Here is a 19432-nt window from a genome sequence, read left to right as displayed (position 1 = left end):
GAATTGGAATCAAATAGATCTGGGTTCAGGTGCTGGTTTTTTTTTGTGTGTGTGGTACGCGGGCCTCTCACTGTTGTGGCCTCTCCCGTTGCAGAGCACAGACTCTGGACGTGCAGGCTCAGCGGCCATGGCTCACTGGCCTAGCCGCTCTGCGGCATGTGGGATCTTCCCGGACCGGGGCACGAACCCGTGTCCCCTGCATCAGCAGGCAGACTCTCAACCACTGGCGCCACCAGGGAAGCCCCGGGTGCTAGTTTTTGAGCTCTGTGCTCTTGAGGTAGTTAGTTATTCAGCGTAAGCCTAGTCCTATGGGGTTGTTTGGACAATCGTGTGCGCTAATTACGTTAAACACCTGCACCGTGCATATGCGGAAGAAATACTGGCTCCTTGTTCCTCATTTAATCCACCAGTTTCCAATCACTGGCAGCCTTTGAAGATAGAAGACATGAAGGTGCCTTCAATAATGTTAAATTATGCTACAAAGTAGTTTTACCTCCCTACTTACTCCTGCCCAAATTTCCCTTGAAAGTCCCCAGTGATGTCTTGGGATTGTATGGGCAAAGTGGAAACTCCCTTCTGCTTAAATAAGACTAAAATTTCTTGCAGCTATTTAGAAGTGGAAGAAAGATGTGCTGCTTATCTATTACTGCATAACAAACCATCCCAAAATCATAAAAATTATATGGAGTCAGAAATTCAAGCAGGGCTTGGCTGAGTGGTTCTTCTGCTCCGTGTAGTACTGACTGGGATCACTTAGTGGTATTTAGCTTGTGGCATGGATGGTCTGGGGCTCCAGGAGCCTTCATTCATATGTCTGGCACCTTGGTGGGGACAGTTGGAAGGCTGGGCCCAGCTGGTTCTCTCTTCCTTCCCATGTAGTCTCAAGGCCTCTCCACATGGTCTCTCCAGCAAGGTAGTTGGACTTCTCACATGGCAGCTTAGGGCTCTAAGATCAATGGTTCCAAGAGACAGGAAGTGAAATTGCCTGTCTCTTACAGTCTGGGCCCAGAAATTGGCACAGTGTCACTTCTGGCATATCCTATTAGTCACGTCAGTCACAGAGCCCTCCCAGAATCAAAGGGAGGGGCACAGATCCCACCTGTCCATGTAAAGAGTGGCAAATGATTTATGGTCACCTTTAGTCTGTTATGAAAGCATTTGAATGCCATATGCTTGAAGAGATTACATGTCAACGGGAACAATGCAGACCTCTCATAAGCACAGTTATGTGCCAGATACTTTGTTAGAATAGCTGATTACATCTAGATCTCCAGTTGCAGATGTTTGTATAAACTTCCCCACTCCATTATTTGGGTGGAAAAGGTGGACCTGGAATCTTCCTTTTTCTTTCAGTTCTGTGAAATGCTTCTATTATACTTTCATCTCTGCCATCCCTGAAATGGTGGAGTAGGAGGTGTAATACGTTACTCATATATTACTCAAATCTCTACAGAACTCACCACTTCTGGGAAATCTTCCCTGGAAAAAACAGGAATAGCCTGCTTTCTCTCTATCTGCTAGAGAGATAGGTACTGTGTGTCTTTAAAACTTTTCCAAAATTAGATAAAAGAGTTATTACACAAGTCAGAAGGCAATCGCCAGTAAATTGCACTTGAGCAAGAGAGAGTGAGCAAGAATACTCTTCAGGTAATAGTGTTACACTTTATCATTTTCAATAAAATTTAATTTCTTAGTTGTTAACCACTAGAGATACTTCAGATGTTGGGAGCGCTAATCGTTGTTAGCAAGTTAGTTGCTTCTTCAGTAACATTGAGAGTAGTAAGCAGCAACCAAGGTTACTTATATCTTAGGTTATTTATATCTGTTAATTATAGTTAATGATATTATATTATACTATACTTCAAAACTTAGAGGGCAGGTCTTAATTCCTAATAGGGCTTATCACGCATAACAGTTCTAGTAAGGCTTTGTTTTTACGTGAATAAATATGAAGCTTATACTGAAGAATGAAGTATCCAGGCACTTCCCTTTCAAAGTCAAAGTTCAATCACTCAGAGAAGTTGAAATAGCTGACACATTTACGCTTTTTTTGTTTCAAACTATGGAACACAAAAATAAGTGATCCCTGACCGTAAGAAGTGGTATATTTAGGGTAAACATGTCCCTAAGTTCCATCCACTTCTTGTCTTATGTACAAATGTACCTAAAAATTACTGTTTCTAAAATGACACTGAGGTTTTACTGAAATCATAAAAATGATAGAATTTTAAAATTCTAACCTAAAATCTGCTTTAGTACCAACCAGAGGAAATTAGATGGTTGTTTGTAGGCTAATCGAGAGTCCTTAAACTCCTCTATAGGAATGATACATTTCCCCTCTTTGTATTAAGAGACTAATGGCTACCCTCTTCAGTGAAGCTGGATCCTTTATCACAGGCTCAGGAGACAGCCAGAGGTTTAGAGATAGATTGCTTTGAGGGCACTGGAACCGCTGAGGTGCTGAGTAACCCTACTGAGAAAGAAAAAAGAGGGTGGCGCTTCTGGAGTTAAAATAAGACAGAATGCATCATTGGAGAACACAGTGGCTGAAGACTGGCAGAATTCTCAACATCTCAGGCTACCACATACTGTTCAGTTTTCATGTGTACTTTGGAGGTGCTCTAGAAAGCTCTGACAATAATTAGAATTCAGATGTACAGTACATTTTTAGCCAGCCCATATAAAGGTGACCCTGGTGGTGCAGGAACTGTTCTGACGTTCATTACTTAAAAATTGGTCTTGTTCCCCTTTGTCAGTATGTAGCGGGAGGTGTTAGTGATGAGTCCTAATTTTATGTGTCTCTATCCACCTTCTAAAAGGTTTTGAATTATTTTGAACTCTCATAACATTTGAGGAGAGCCTGTAGGTGTTTTGTATATGTTCTGGACAATGCCTAGCATTCTGGGAGAGATTGATAAGCAGTAAGTAATAAACACATCTCGTTTGCCAGTGGACCAGGAAGATAGCTATCATTCTTTTAGCAAAGAGCAAACTAATAAGCAGGGATTCTGGCCAACCTTTCCTTTCTTCTGCAGCTTAAAGTTATTTACTCGGGCTTAATGAATGGCCATCGGCTGGCAGACACAACAGCTTCACAATATTTGCACACAATTTATTTGGGTCCGTTTAAAATTTCTCTCTCTCTTTGGCTCCAGGGATGCCCGAAGGAGAATTCAGAGAGAAACTCTGGAGACAGAGGAACGGATGATTTCGTTTTCTATTGATAAAAAAAATCCATATATACACTAATATGTATAAAATGGATAACTAATAAGAACCTGCTGTATAAAAAAAATAAAATAAAATTCAAAAATTCAAAAAAATCATAAAGAAGAGAGAAAAAAAAAAATCCAGTCTGAGGGGCCAGGTTGGAGGGCCATGCAAGACGAAACCAGCTTTGGGGGAAGGACAGAGAGAGAGAGAGAGAGCAGGGCCCCCGGACGAAGGGAACTCCGCTGCGCCTCGAGCCCCAGAGCTCCCACCTTCCACCTAGCTGCGGGACGTCATCTCGGGAGGAAAGCCCCGGAATCCCGAGCCCGCCGAACGCTGGGACTTACCCGAGCGCGCGGGAGAGCGCGCGGGGGCCGAAGCGGCGACGCCTGTCCCTTTAAGGGGCCGGTCTCCGGGCACTGCCGGCCCAGACGCCGGGACGTGCCGGGGCCGCCCCGCCCCGCAACCGCCCGTTTCCTGCCCGGCGGCGCGACGGCACCTGAGGTACTGCGGCGGCGGCGGCCACTTGGAGCTGGCGGCTCGGGCTGTACTGCCGGCGCCGCCGCGTCTTTCTGGTATCCTTCCCCGGCCGCGCAGGGTAAGGGAGAGCGGGCCGCGCCGGGCCCAGGCTCCGGCCGCGGGGACCGCGGAGAGGGGAGGGTTGCGCCGGCCGCGGGATCCCAGACAGACGGGAGGGCCGCGTCGGGCGGGGGGGGGGTGCGGCCGTGGGGCCGGGACACCGCCTGCCGCCGCCCCCGCCGGGTAGGCCTCGGGCGCCGGGTCGCCGCCGCCGGGCTCCTGCTTGGGCCGGGCCACCGAGGCTGGCGGGCTCCGAGCGGCCTCGCGGCCTCGCCGGGCCGCCGCGGGCCCGACCCCTGTTCCGCTGCGGCGTCTCGTCCGAGGACGTCTCCCGAGGGTGAGGTCGGCCGGAGAGGGCCTGGGGGTGACCGAGACACCTATTTTTAGTTGGGCGTGAGGGCCCCCGGGAAGGAAGGCGGATTACCGTATCCTCGGCCGGGGGACTGAGGGAGCGCGTCCCCGGAGGCCTCCCTGGGCGGGAGCTGGGCCACGCTTACGCCATGCTGGAATTCCAGCCCTCGCCGCTCTCGGGGTACTTGGTGAAGCGGCTTTCGGCCCTTCCAGTGCCCCCTTCCGCCGCCCTGTGCTCGCCCCCGGGTCCTAGAGAGGGGCGGTTGGCCATGGGAAAGCAGCGTGAGGGCAGAGTTTGGAAAAATCTGTGGACCGCCCTCGAGACGGGGGAAGTTATCCTTCCTGTCCCTGAGGGGTGTGTCTTCCTTACTGATTCCCCCTCCCCCCTTCAGTTTCCAACAATGAGATTTTTGGCGTTGGGGACCTCGGCAGAAAACCCAGCCGGCAGCCTAGAAAAGTCGTACGGTAATCCGACAACTGGTGTGGCATGTGCAGCACCGCGCGTCGGTCGTGAGGCAGCATGTGTACCAGAGACCGGCATCCCCAGACGCGGGGAGCGGCATCCTAACCTCGGCCAGCTGCACCCTGATTAGGTTCAAGAGCGGGCTGTTTAATCTTAGCTCTTCCTTGTGGGAGGAAGCAGGAATCTAAATTCATGGTTGCGCCTATTCCAGAAAAGGATTTCTTAGCAGGTATCTGAATAAGCACTGCTTAAAAAGCTGCAGTTGAAGTTAACTGTTCAAAGTTGTGCTTTTTTTTGAGACGCTTTGTGGAAACCCTTGAGAAATTTAGACACCCGTAGCCTGCTAAAGGTAAACACCTTGGGGTGAACTAAGCATTCTGAATTGTGTAGGGATTGTCTTAAAGTTTGAATTCTTGGTTAATTAGGTTGCACTTCTCCTTACCTCACCTAGCAGGTGAATGGCATCACTGTCTCCAGTCTGGCTAAAGTAGTTGCTGATGAGACTGTTATTATTGTCCCAAGAATAACACTGGAGTACTCTTGAATTGCTCTGTGTTTTGGGTAGACATACGTTGCTATAAATACTTTAATATTTAATGTGTTCTCTGATAAACAAGCCCCCGCCCCCGACTCCCCATATCCTCTTGTTTAGGGATCTAACAAGAAATAACTGGGTTTATTGTTTGTAGATTCTAAGGAAAATTCATTAATTCATCCCTCTTACCCTCCCCCCAACACTGAGTTAGAAATCTCTTCTAATTTTGCAGCCTTAGCAGTGCAACCAACTCTATCAGGTGCACTTGGAGAGTGAAGTGTTCTATTTACCTTTGTGAGATTCATACTGAAACTTAAAATATAACAAAGCCTGATGAAATTTTTTCTTAAAAATATTAAACACTTTAAAATTATAAAGGGTATTGAGTATTATATAACCTTTTCTTGATGGCTCAGGGTCAACATGAAGAGCCATTAATTTATGAATTTTTTCCAGTTTAGTATTTTCTGTGTCCTCCTTTAATATCATAGTCTCTTCTGCTTGATGCAAGTGTTTTCATCTGTCTCTCACTCCAAGCCTCCTTCCAGTTTGTAGGCTTTAACCTGCTTTTAGTAGGGAGAACATTTTAATAATTAGATGTTAAAGGACAGCCAGTATGACTTTTATATTTTATTATTATTATTATTTTTTTTGTGGTACACGGGCCTCTCACTGTTTTGGCCTCTCCCGTTGCAGAGCACAGGCTCCGGACGCGCAGGCTCAGCGGCCATGGCTCACGGGCCTAGCCGCTCCGCGGCATGTGGGATCTTCCCGGACCGGGGCACGAATCCGTGTCCCGTGCATCGGCAGGCGGACTCTCAACCACTGCGCCACCAGGGAAGCCCCAGTATGACTTTTATAAAGGGCCTGAGAAGTGAAGGCTTTTTTGAGGCTTAACTTTAAAGGACTTGTGTTAAGATTGATACTGTGGGGAACTTATCTTGAATTTTACTTGAAATGTATGGAAGGTATATTTTTAATTGCATACTTATTATAATTTTTTATAGCAAAGAAAGTTTTAATCTAAAAGATCTCACAATACTTTGTAAAAAATTTAAGTTGTTAATAAACGTAATGGTATGGGTTTCTTAGGAATCTGACCTAATGTGTAAAAAGGAAATGAAGAGAGACTATGTTTTTCAAGAACATTCGAACGTTTGAGGATAACATCTTATAAGCTGCTTTTTCTGTGTACTGTTTATGTTTTTAGTTATTTTGAAGGTAAATCCAGAGGATACTTAGAGGCTAGAAGCAAGTAATTGTTTCTTTAGAAGTGATCACTTTTATGCATAAATAAAGTTGAGTTTCATTGCTTCCTCTTTCAGTTTTTGTGAACATGACTTTGGGTGTTCTGATCATAAAAGTGTAGTTTATGTACAAAGCACAGGTTAAACATTGGTTTAGATAAGAATGTAAGCTATTTTTTTCTGTAAACAGAAAATTAAACAGAAAGAGGAAAAGCCTTTAGTACCATAACTAAGGAGTTTGATTTAACTTAACCTTCTGTATGTGAGCTCTAGAAAGAGAAAAGTAATGACAGTTTATAACTGTTTGCATGCCAGGGTGTTTAATTGGTGTTTAAATGGTTTTTTTGGTCTTTGAGTTTGATTGCAGTGTTATTTAGGCTTTTAAAATTAATTTTTAAAATGGTATACTTTTTAATTGGTTTTATCTTAAAAAGATAAAATAGGCAAAATAGTATACTTTTAGTACTAAGAATAGTTTTAGTAATGATTCCAGTAGGAAATCTAATATTCCTAGGAAATGTGTAAGAAGTGACCTCCTTTTAAAAAAAGTTGTGCTTTAGTATTTCACCTATCACCTTAACTACTACAGGCTGATTAAGAGCTTCTAACCTCAAGTCTAGTTTCAGCAAAGTGATTTGTACACTAAGTGGAACTTAAATGAATTGTTTATACTCCCCTCCTTCCAGGACATTGCTTTTTGGGTTTCTCTTCTCACTAATTGCTCTGCTCATTCTGTGTTTACGATTCGTTCTCATTCTTGAAGTGCTCAATCCTTGGTTCACTTTTCTTTTTATACTCCTCTGGTGATTCATCCAGTGTCATGGCTTTAAATACCTATATGCTGATGGCTTCCATTTTTATATCTACAGCCCAGATTTACCTCCTGTATTCTGTACGACCTGTTCTGAATTTCTGTTTGGATGTAAAGTAGTAAACTCAAACTAAAATTCCATGTTCCTCTTTAAACCTGCTGTAGGGGCAGGCTGATCCATCTTATTAGATGGCAGCTCTATCCAGTATTCAGGTGAAAAGAAAAATGGAGTCATCCCTGACTTATCTCATTCATACTTGGCATTCTTGGCTCAATCTTACGTTGAAAATATATCCAGAATCAAATCACTTCTTACCACCTCCATTGCTCATTAGGCTAGTCCAAACCAATCTTCTCTCTCTTGCCTAGATTTCTGCAGTTAACCTCTAATGGGTTTCTCTGCTTCTATCCTAGCTCTCTACAGTCTTTTTCAACAGAGCAGCCAGATCATACCACTTCTTTCCTCAGAACCCTGCAGTGACTTCCCATATGCAGAGTAAAATCCAAAGTACTTATGGTCTACAAGGTCTTACAGAATCTGGATACTCCTACTCTCCCCATCCTCCCTTACCTCTCCTAAGTTAGCTACTACTCTACGTCTTGCTTATTTCAGCTGTCTTAGAGCCTTTACACTGGCTGTTACCCCTTCTTCAATCATTTTTTCTGTAAGATATCTACATGACTGATTGCCTTGTCTCCTTCAAGTCTTTGCTCTTGAAATGTTTTTCAAAACGATTTGCCTTCTATTTAAAGCTGCACTTCCCTACTTATGATCTCTGTACCCTGTTCTGTTTTACATAGCAATTGTCACCTTTCAACAAACTATATAATTTCCTTGTTGATCGTGTTTATTATCTCTTCTCTCTGCCCCCAGACGTACGCTATAACGTAACCTCTATGAGGACAGGGCTTTTTATCTCCTTTTGTTTATTGATGGATTCTAAGGGTTTAGGGCAGTGCTTGGCACATAACAGGTACTCAATAAAGATTTATTAAAGATGTGTTCATTACAAGTGAATTAAAATCTTTATCCTACAGTTTTTTGTGTTTTTTTTTTTTTTTACTGTGATGCATACCTCATTTTTGGACACATGTAGTTTTCAGTTTGCTCCTTTCCTAGGAACAGTCAGAGAGCAGAAGAAAAGTGGCAGGGAACCTTTGGGAACCCCTTGGTGGAGGGAGTGATGTTTAAATGTGGCGGAGACCGTCTTACCTGTCTCACGTGATTAGGACTATTAGTTAGGTAATATAAAAAGTTGGTTAAAGCAAGAACTCGAGGTATCTGTGCACTTCGTTTTAATTTTAAGCATTTACTTACTTTTATTTGCCTCTCTTTTTTTTTTTTTTTTGCTGTACGCGGGCCTCTCACCATTGTGGCCTCTCCTGTTGCAGAGCACAGGCTCCGGACGTGCAAGGCTCAGCGGCCATGGCTCACGGGCCCAGCTGCTCTGCGGCATGTGGGATCTTCCCGGACCGGGGCACGAACCCGTGTCCCCTGCATCGGCAGGCGGACTCTCAACCACTGCACCACCAGGGAAGCCCTTACCTCTCTTTTTTATTTGGATCAATCTATTGTCTTTGAGTAGGGGGTCTCCTGATCTTTTTTCTATACATCATTCCTTAAAAGCGTAATTTCTAGTATTGCTTTTTTTAGTGTAATGAAACATTCGAATTCAAAATCATTCTAGATTTTTCCAGTCCTTATCAAGGCCTTCCAAAGGATTTAACTTTGTTTTCGAAGAAATAACAGCTTTGTCTTTATTCTGTCATTTAATCGATTTATAGAAATAAGCAAATGTGTAGGTGAGTAGGTTGCTAGCCAGAAGCATTTAGCTTTCTGTAGACACTAGCCCATGTATTTTTAACCAAGGGGAGAAATGTCATTTAATCCAGTGAGAGGTCCTTTAAGATAGCTTCCATATTGAATCGTTTTCATGGGGGCCATAGGATCCTAGCTGCCTGCCATTACTAGAGAAGAATGTCATTTATCCACATTTCTTTATTTTTGGATCTGAGTGACATCTGCAATTAGTTATCAGAACTTATATGATTTTTAGTAATTACATTGTCTGTCAAGAGACCTGATGTTATGCTACATTCTCACTGGAAAATGTGGGATGATCATTATTTACTCTTACACATGAGTCATTTAAGTTGCTAAGGGAACAGTCTGGTCTGGAAGTCAGTAGTTAGGAGATCTGCAGGTCTTAGACCTTATTAATTCTAAGGTTTGTGCAAATTTCTTATTGCTCAGTTCTTTAATTGTATAATGTGTGGTGTAAGTGGAAAGAGTGTGGGTGCTAGGGAGTCTGAAGAACTTGGGTTTGAATTTGGCTTTGCTAGTTAATACCACTTACTGTATGTGTGGATTTACTTGCAGGAAACTCATTTGCCTTGCTTATATTATCTTAGTAGTTGCTACATAAGTGATAGCTAACATTAGAGTGCTTATTTGTTGTAAGGCTTTGTAAATACTTTATGTATAGTATCATATTTATCCTCTCTGCAACCTTATGAGATAGATAGTATTTGGTGGAAACGAGGGAGGCAGGTTAAATAATTTGTCCAAAGACACAGAGCAAATAAAAGGAGGAACCTGAATTTGAACTAGATATTCTGACTCTAGAGCCCATTCTCATACATTGAGTTGTTTCGTAAGAATGCTTTCTGAAAAAAAGAGTAAGGCACTTGTCCATGTGCAGTTGTCTGATGTTAGGTATTAGAAAGCTACATGAAGGTTATAAAGATTTCTTTCCCCTGGAGTTAGAGGATTAACTCTTCAAGCTAGTGACTTAAATTTGAGAACTTAAAGTTTTCCAAGGAGAGAAAATAGTGAAAGCCATTTAAAACCAAATGCTATAAAGTGTTTTATAGAGAAAGCAATAGGTAGACTATGATCTTTTTAATTTACAAGAAAAATTTTCAGTCTTAATTCCTGTGTAGCGTTATGAGTTTTACTGCCGTGTGATCTTGTAGGCATTGCTCAGTGGTTATTTCAGAAAGGCCAACCCTGATCACCAGAATGAATGTTCTCTTTATTCTTTGTCTCAGCCTTATTTTTCTTCACTTCATGATCAGTTATTACCTAACATTATAATATATGCTTGTTTATTTATATGCTTGATATCTGTTTCACCTCTAAGAATATAAGCACTATGAGGCGGGAACTCTTGCTCACCACTGTGAACTATATTTCTCGCACTTAGGTAGTGCTCAGTTTGATGAATGAATCAATTGCCTGATGTTTGAAAATGATTGGGACTCATTGAGCCTTCTGCTTTACTTGTCATTTTTTTTTCAGATATGGATACTTTAATAGGAAATACTATATAATTATTTCAGTTCACAGTTTTAATTTTTTTGAGAAAGTACTTCATAATTTAACTATAAATTACCTACATGGCAGTTATATAAGTGAGGAGCTAGATATATCACGTATTTTAAGGAACTCTCCATATTTAGCCATATTTAAATGACAGATCTGGAGTAAGAAATAATGATTAAAAAAAGCATTGTCCAAATACAAAAAGGCATGTAATACATTCCTTTAAGGCTTAAATAATGACTTAGGAAAGTCGTATCATTCCTTTCAGACACCACTGATTAAACAGATCATGAGAAAGTCAAACTAATAATGTTAAAATTTGCATGTATTCAAACAAACAAACTTGAGGCTAGAATTTGAATCTTCTTGACTTGGATTACTGCTAATTTTGCCAATTGCTTTCTTTACTTGTCATTTGTGCCATCTGCCTTCTCCATTAGCATGGCTAGTTGATTTACGTGCAATGCCATGGAAAGTGAGACTTCAAGAATAAGGGTTTCAGGTTTACTCTTGGGAGTGGGATGGCAAACAAAATTTAATGCACGAATTTCAGCCAAAGTACTTCTTAGTACTAGTTAATCTTGTTGATCAGCAATGTAAGTGTTCTGAGTGAAATATATACATAAATTATTTAGTGATTGCATATGTTTACATCTGGTTACCTTTGAAGTAAATTTGAGCAAGCTAGGCTGTACTTTGAAAGCTCTCCAGTGTTCTGAATGCTATGTTGTTGAACATTTAAAGTGTTTCCTTAAATTTTTTAAAAAATAAATTTATTTTTATTTATTTATTTTTGGCTGCATTGGGTCTTTGTTGCTGTGCGCGGGCTTTCTCTAGTTGCGGTGAGCGGGGGCTACTCTTCGTGCGGTGCTTGGGCTTCTTATTGCAGTGGCTTCTTTTGTTGCGGAGCACGGGCTCTAGGCGTGGGGGCTTCATTAGTTGTGGCACACGGGCTCAGTAGTTGTGGCTCGTGGGCTTAGTTGCTCCATGGCATGTGGGATCTTCCCGGACCAGGACTTGAACCCATGTCCCCTGAGTTGGCAGGCGGATTCTTAACCACTGTGCCACCAGGGAAGTCCTTTAAATTTTTAATATCCATGCACAGGTTGAATTCATTTGTGTGCTTTTGGCCTGTACTTGATTAGTTTATTGGGAAGTCATGTTCGTTTGAAATGTGTTCCATAATTATTTTACATAGTTTTCCTAACCTGGATATCTCAGGTTGGCTGAACATGATTTCTGTGAAGTGAATTTCTCAAGCTTCTCATATGATTTGGTATTTTCATTTCTGGGTATAGTTTCAGTTACTGTGGTGTATAATCCCTTTTGGTATCTTTTTTTTTTCTGTTTTGTTTTTGAACACTGTAAATGGGATCCTTCTGTATGAGTTTATTTGCAACTTCCTTTTTCTCCTCAACTTTATTGTCCAAATATTCTTCCACCATCTTGTATATAGCTCTAATTCATTCACTTTCACTTCTACCTGGAATTTCATTGTATGTATATTTGCCACCTTGTTTGTTATCTGTTGATGGGCACTTGGGTAGTTTCCAGTTTTCTTTTGCTATTATAAACAGTTCTGCTATGAATACCTTGTATAGGTCTCTTGGTGCACTTGCATCCCTACTATCTCTAGTATCGTGTTTTAAAAAACTTTTTTGTTACTACTTACAATAAGAAATAAATTTTACGTTATGAGACTCAATACATTATCAGATGTATACATATGTAACAAAGTTTCTTGGGGAAAAAACCTCATGTGATACTAGTTTGTTTCATTAAGAATAGAAATGCTAATCAAGACCCACTGAGTTGATTTTTGCTACCCACTAATGTTGAGATTTGCAGTTTGAGTAAATTGTGTCGGACCATAACCTAGATAGGAGTGGAATTGCTGAATTGTAGGAGAGGTGCATTTTCAGCCTTACTGTAGGTAGCGCTGTGTTGTTTTTCAATATAATTGTACCAGTTTATTCTCCTCACTAGTGTATACATGTGATGGCTCCACATTCTGGTCTATACAGTTGACCCTTGAAAAACTCGGTGGGGTTTGGGATGTTGACCTCTGTGCAGTTGAAATTCTGCCTATAATTTATAGTTGGCCCGCCATATCTACCCTGTTCCTCTCAATCCATGGTTTGGCATCCACAGATTAAACTAACTGCACGTTGTATAGTACTGTAGTATTTACTATTGAAAAAAATCTGTATGTAAGACCCTCACATTTCACTCCCATGTTGTTCAAAGGTCTACTGTACTTGATGTTGGTAAATACTAAAGTTAGCTTGTTGGGTTGAATTGATATCTTGTAGTTTGTGCATTTTTGCTTACTGAGGGGAGATGTCTTTTCAAATGTTTCCTGGCCATTTTTGTTTCCTTTTCTCAGAAATGACTGTTGGGTTTGTTTTTCTTTTTGATAGGAGTTCTTTATATGTTCTGAATTCTAATTCTCTGCGGATCATGTATCACAAATGTCTTCCCATTTTGTGGCTTGTCGTTTTCACTTTTGTATGGTTTCTTTGTTAATAAAAGTTAAACATTTTAATTTAGTTGAATTTCTCAGGATTTCCCTTTTATGGTTTGTGTCTTTGTGTCTTGTTTAAGAAATCCTCTCCTACATCAAGGTTATAAAGGTATTCTTTCTTGCATGTTGTGGTATAAAGTTCAATGTTGCCTTTCACAACTGTTTTCCCAGGAATTGATTTTTGTTTCTTCCCTTCTATGCTGCTGTTTTCTTTTCTCCAAAGTTCCACTACTTAGCATTTCAGTTTTTTTTTTAAGGACTAAAATGTGTGAATTTAGTAGATACTTTGAAATAAATCTTTTGAGTTATTAGTATTATGTATTGTCCACACCTTGCTTTTAGAGTCATAGGTAAATAATTATGTTAAGAATGTTAAGGTATGGATAGTTATCTAGTATACTTGGAAGTCTTCACTCTCCCCCAACGCCCATATGACATTATAGATTTGTAAATAATCAGGGAAGTCAAGTCAGTGTTTGCATGTGGTTTTCTTAAGTTGTTATGGACATTTGTTGTGAAGTAGTCTGGTTAGTTATTTTCTTAAAGTTGCAGCTCTTTGTGCTTGGTATTTTGCAGTTTTACCGTAGTGCACTGTGACTGTGGACCTATTTCTCTATATCCAGCTAATACTCAGAGTATACATATAATCTGAGGAATCAGATCTTTCTTCAGTTTTGGAAAATTCTCAGCTATTTAAATATTGCTTCTTTTATTTTTACTTTTCTTCTCTTTTGGTAGACCTGTGTTGGAGTTTTTTATTCTCTGTGTATTTTAATTGCTCTTTCAGTTTTTTAAAAAAAAATTTTCTATGCCTTATACCAGGTGAATTTGGTACAGTGTAGCAATTTACTTTGTTCCTCTGCTACGGTCCAGCCTAGAGTTTATTCTGTCTATTGAGTCTACATGCCAGTGTTTACAATTTTCATTTTTATTTTTTTTTTTTTCCGGTAGTGGGCCTCTCCCATTGCCTGGGTTCGTGCCCTGGTCCGGGAAGATCCCACATGCCGCGGAGCGGCTAGGCCCGTGAGCCATGGCCGCTGAGCCTGCGCGTCCGGAGCCTGTGGTCCGCAACAGGAGAGGCCACAACAGTGAGAGGCCTGCGTACCGCAAAAAAATAAATTAATTAATTAAAAAAATTTTTTTGTCAGACTGTTTCATAAAACTAATACCATCTGGTGTGAATTCATGTTTTTATTGGTTTTTTTTTTCTTCCTCATCATTAGATTTCTTCCTATGTTTTGGATTATTGGTTTATTAAGTTCATTTTAAGTGGAGTTTTTTTTTTTTACGCTTTTCTAAGTGATCATTCCCACCCCCACCTCCAAATTATTTATTTATTTTTAAACCATTTCTGTCTGGCCCACTCTTCCTCTAGTTGCAAGCTAGGTTTATTCTGGGACAGTTAAAAGAAAAATGCAAGGTGGAAAGTGTTTCTAATGTGAAATCATGTACTGAGAGGGAGATAAGGATGTGTGTGTGTTTGTGCGTGTATATGTGTGTGTGTGTGTGTGTGTGTATATATAGAGAGAGCGAGAGAGCGAGAGCACACGCTCATGTTTAGAAGAGTATTGAATGAAATCTAAAAAAAATGACAGTTTGTTATGGGGGAGAGGAACACAGTGTAGAAGAGCACTACACTATGTTCTGAATTTTCCTTTTTCTTTAGACCTGACTTTGGAGCCATGTAAATGTTTTACATAATTATTAAAAAATTTTTTTAGATCTCTAAAAATTAAAAGTAAAACAAAATAAATGAATTTTACATGTATTCACTTGGTGGATACCAGAGTGAAACTCCGCCAAGTGACTTTAAAAGACAGTGACTTGACTCACTGATGATATTCCCCCTGAAATAGACCCTGGAAAGAGAGTGCAGGAAGGATGGCAAAGAAGGAAAACAAGTCTTGAACTATTATAATTTTGGTGGCAATGTATACATTGTATTTCAGTACTGTGTGATGTATGTATTGTGGGCTAATTGAAATGAGTGAATATATTGGTTTTGTTGAAAACAAACTTTAGCATTATTTAAAGAAGATGTAGGTTTTTTTTTTTAATACTTACGATGTGGAGCATTTTTTAAAGGCTTTATTGAATTTGTTACAATATTGCTTCTGTTTTATGTTTTGGTTTTTTGGCTACAAGGCATGTGGGATCTCAGCTCCCTGACTAGGGCTCAAACCCGCACCCCCTGCATTAGAAGGCGAAGGCTTAACCACTGGACTGCCAGGGAAATCCCTTTTTTTTTTTTTTTTTTTTTTTTTTTTGCGTTACGCGGGCCTCTCTCACTGTTGGGGCCTCTCCTGTTGCGGACCACAGGCTCCGGACGCGCAGGCTCAGCGGCCATGGCTCACGGGCCCAGCCGCTCTGCGGCATGTGGGATCTTCCCGGACCAGGGCACGAGCCCGTGTCCCGTGCATCGGCAGGCGGACTCTCAACCACTGCGCCACCAGGGAAGCCCCAAAAACCCTATAGTACTAAATTTGAGTAGAAGCCTCTGTATGCACTCATGCAATAACTTAACTTATTGAAATGTATGCATTTTCTGGCCCTGTTGACTTAAAAGGCCTAGAAACAGTGACCAATTCAATAGCACTCTTGATGCTCACATTGTGGTCTTTAAATACCTTTTCACAATAAAAGTAAACTAGTGCTCAGAATGGGCATTTTCCAAGTCTGAGGCAGGAAATGTAGGAGATGAGCCTGCATATATTAATTATCAATAGTACCACAAGCTCAGAGGCTTGCAATGACACACATTTGCACCACCCCCTTAACTGGGTCCTCTGCTACAGGGTTTCACAAAACTGCTATTATGGTGTTGTCCATGGCAGGGGTCTCATCTGAAGTTCAGCTGGGGAAAGATCTGCTTCCAAGTTCATGTGCTTGTTGGCAGCATTCAGTTCCTTGGAGGGTGCCCAACTGAAAGCCTTAGTTTCTTGTTGGCTGTTGTCTGGGAGGCTGTTCTTAGGTCCTTGCCTCATGACCCTCTCCATAGGCAGCTTACAACGTGGCAGCTGCTTTCTTCAAAGCCAGTAAGGGAGAGAAAGAGTGACCTATTAACAGGGGTTACAGTCTTATGTAATATAATTATGTATATGTAATCATTTTTAACATTCTGTCACCTTTGTCATATTTTACTGATTAGAAGCAAGTCACAGGTCCCACTCATACTTAATGGAGGGGATTGTACAAAGGTGAGAATGCCAGGAGAGCAACTCGAGTTTCTTTTTTTTTTTTCCCTAGAATGTCTTGTCAGAAAGCAATAGAGCAACTAAAAACTATGAAGGTAGTGTCAAAACAACCTAGGAGCCATCCTGAATAAGATCCCATTGGTCAAAAGGGGGACAATTTCATTATATGCAGATGATATGATACTATATATAGAAAACCCTGAAGAATCCACATAAACACTACTAGAACTGATAAACGAATTCAGCAAGGTAGCAGGATACAAGATTAACATACAGAAATTGGTTGTGTTTCTTTACACCAACAATGAAATAGCAGAAAGGGAATGTAAAAAAAAACAATGCTTTTAGATATCGCAGCCCCCAAAATAAAATACTTAGGAATAAGCCTCACCAAGGAGGTGAAAGACTTATATGCTGAGAACTGTAAAACATTAATAAAGGAAATTGAAGATGATGCAAAGAAATGGAAAGATACCCCATGCTCTTGGATTGGAAGAGTTAATATTGTTAAAATTGCCGTACTACCCAAAGCAATCCACAGATTTAATGTGATCCCTATCAAATTACCCATGACCTTTTTCACAGAACTAGAACAAATAATTTTAAGATTCATATGGAACCATAAAAGACCAGAATTGCCAAAGCAATCCTGAAGAAAAAGAACAAATTGGGAGCCATAACCATCCCAGACTTCAGACAATACTACAAAGCATGGTACTGGCACAAAAACAGGCATATGGATCAATGGACAGGATAGAGAGCCCAGAAATAAACCCACACACCTACGATCAATTAATCTTCAACAAAGGAGGCAAGAATATACAATGGGAGGGGATTCCCTGGTGGTCCAGTGGTTAGAACTCCATGCTTCCACTGTAGGGGGTGCAGGTTTGATCCCTGGTTGGGGAACTAAGATCTCGCATGTTGCGCGGAGCAGCCAAAAAAAAAAAAGGAATATACAATGGGAAGAAGTCTCTCCAGCAAGTGGTGTTGGAAAAGTTGGACAGCCACATGTAGATCAAAGAAGTTATAACGTGCCCTCTCACCATACACAAAAATAAACCCAAAATGGCTTAAAGACTTAAACATAAGACATGATACCATAAAACTCCTAGAAGAGAACATAGACAAAACATTCTTTGACATAAATTGTACCAGTGTTTTCTTAGGTCAGTCTCCCAAGGCAATAGAAGTAAAAGCCAAAATAAACAAATGGGACCTAATCAAACTTACAAGCTTTTGCACAGCAAAGGAAACCATAAACAAAACAAAAAGACAACCTACAGAATGGGAGAAAATGTTTGCAAATGATGCTACTGACAAGGGATTAATTTCCAAAATATACAAACAGCTCATACAACTTGACAACAAAAAAACAAACAACCCAACGAAAAATGGGCAGAAGACCTTAATAACATTTCTCCAAAGAAGAAATACAGATGACCCATAGGCACGTGAAAAGATGCTCAACATTGCTAATTATTAGAGAAATGCAAATCAAAACTACAATGAGATACCACCTCATGCCGGTCAGAATGGCCATCATTAAAAAACCTACAAATAACAAATGCTGGAGAGGGTAGGGAGAAAAGGGAAGCTTCCTACATTGTTGGTGGGAATGTAAGTTGGTGCAGCCACTATGGAAAACAATGGAAGTTCTGCAGAAAACTAAAAAAAGAATTACCATATGATCCAGCAGTCCCACTCCTGGGCAGATATTCAGACAAAACTATAATTCAAAAAGATACAAGATACACGTTCCCCTATGTTTATAGCAGCACTATTCACAGTAGCCAAGATGTGGAAACAACGTGAATGTCTATTGACAGATGAATGGATAAAGAATAAGTGGTACATACATACAATGGAATACTACTCAGCCATAAAAAGAAGTAAATGATGCCATTTGCAGCGACATGGATGCAACTAGAGATTATCATACTAAGTGAAGTAAGCCAAAGAGAAAGACAAATACCATATGATATCACTTATATGTGGAATCTAAAATATGACACAAATCAACCTATCTTGGGAACAGAAACAATCAGGGGCATGGAGAATAGACTGGTGGTTGCCAAGTGGGAGGGGGTAGGAGAGGGTTTGATTGGGAGTTTGGGATTAGCAGATGCAAACTTGTATATATAGAATGGATAAATAACAAGGTCCTGTATAGCACAGGGAGCTATATTCAATATCCTGTGGTAAACCATAATGGAAAAGAATATGAAAAAGAATGTATATATGTGTGTAACTGAGTTACTTTGCTGTACAGCAGTAATAAACAACATTGTAATTCAACTGTGCTTCAATAAAAAATAAATTTAAAAAAGGGACAATTTGAACATCAGTAAAGAAAATAACTAATGAATTGAAACAAGTCAAGTATGTTTAATCCTTGAGTTCGTAATGATGCTAAAACTTAAAAAAATACTTTAGTTGCTCTTGGGCTAACTCATTATTTGACAGTTTTGATAGGTAAAGAAAAATAAGCATTTATCCTACTTTTCTTATATGAATTGGATCTCTGGGTGACCAAATAAGAGAAGTTTCTTTCTATAGATGTATTCTAATAAAGATTGATAGACTTTATTTATTATATATTTTTTGGCTGTGTTGGGTCTTCATTGCTGCGCGCGGGCTTTCTCTAGTAGCTACTCTTCATTGTGCGCGGGCTTGTCATTGCGGTGGCTTTTCTTGCGGAGCACAGGCTCTAGGCGTGCAGGCTTCAGTAGTTGTGGCACGTGGGCTCAGTAGTTGTGGCTCATGGGCTCTAGAGTGCAGGCTCAGTAGTTGTGGCGCATGGGCTTAGTTGCTCCACGGCATGTGGGATTTTCCTGGACTAGGACTTGAACCTGTGTCCCTTGAATTGATAGGTGGATTCTTAACCACTGCGCCACCAGGGAAGTCTCAGTGATAGGCTTAGAATGTCACCATTTTGCATCTCCTAATGAATAATGTCTAGGCGAAGATCACCAATAGTTGGTAATATCACAAAAAGATATCCAGATACTAGATACATCGTTTTGGAAGTATGCCATGCTGTCTGTGCCTTAGTCTTGCCCTCAGGTTATAATCCTGAATCTGATCTAGCCTTTAAATTTAACTACCAATTTATAGGAAATAGAAGACAAAACAAAAACAAAACACCAAAAAAACTTGTTAATACTGTGGGGATGCCATCAACAAAATTCCT

At 40.6% G+C, this 19432-nt stretch overlaps 1 protein-coding gene across 9 annotated transcripts in view; it reads left to right on the top strand.

Moving 5' to 3' along the window:
* The first annotated feature begins 3698 nt into the window (after positions 1–3698).
* KTN1 (kinectin 1) overlaps positions 3699–19432 on the top strand; it is a 118714-nt gene continuing 102980 nt past the window's right edge. For 8 of the 9 annotated variants that reach the window (XM_082848362.1, XM_082848361.1, XM_082848360.1 and 5 more), the window contains exon 1: positions 3709–3808. The gene's annotated coding sequence lies outside the window, so the exon portion shown is untranslated. Of the gene's footprint in view, positions 3809–19432 lie in introns of all 9 variants that reach the window. The other variant, XM_082848356.1, reaches the window with a different exon arrangement.

This window comes from Leucopleurus acutus (genome assembly GCF_964270905.1).
Source record: "Leucopleurus acutus genome assembly, chromosome: 1".
Classification (NCBI taxonomy): Eukaryota; Metazoa; Chordata; class Mammalia; order Artiodactyla; family Delphinidae; genus Leucopleurus; species Leucopleurus acutus.
This window is presented reverse-complemented; position numbering and strand designations above follow the sequence as displayed.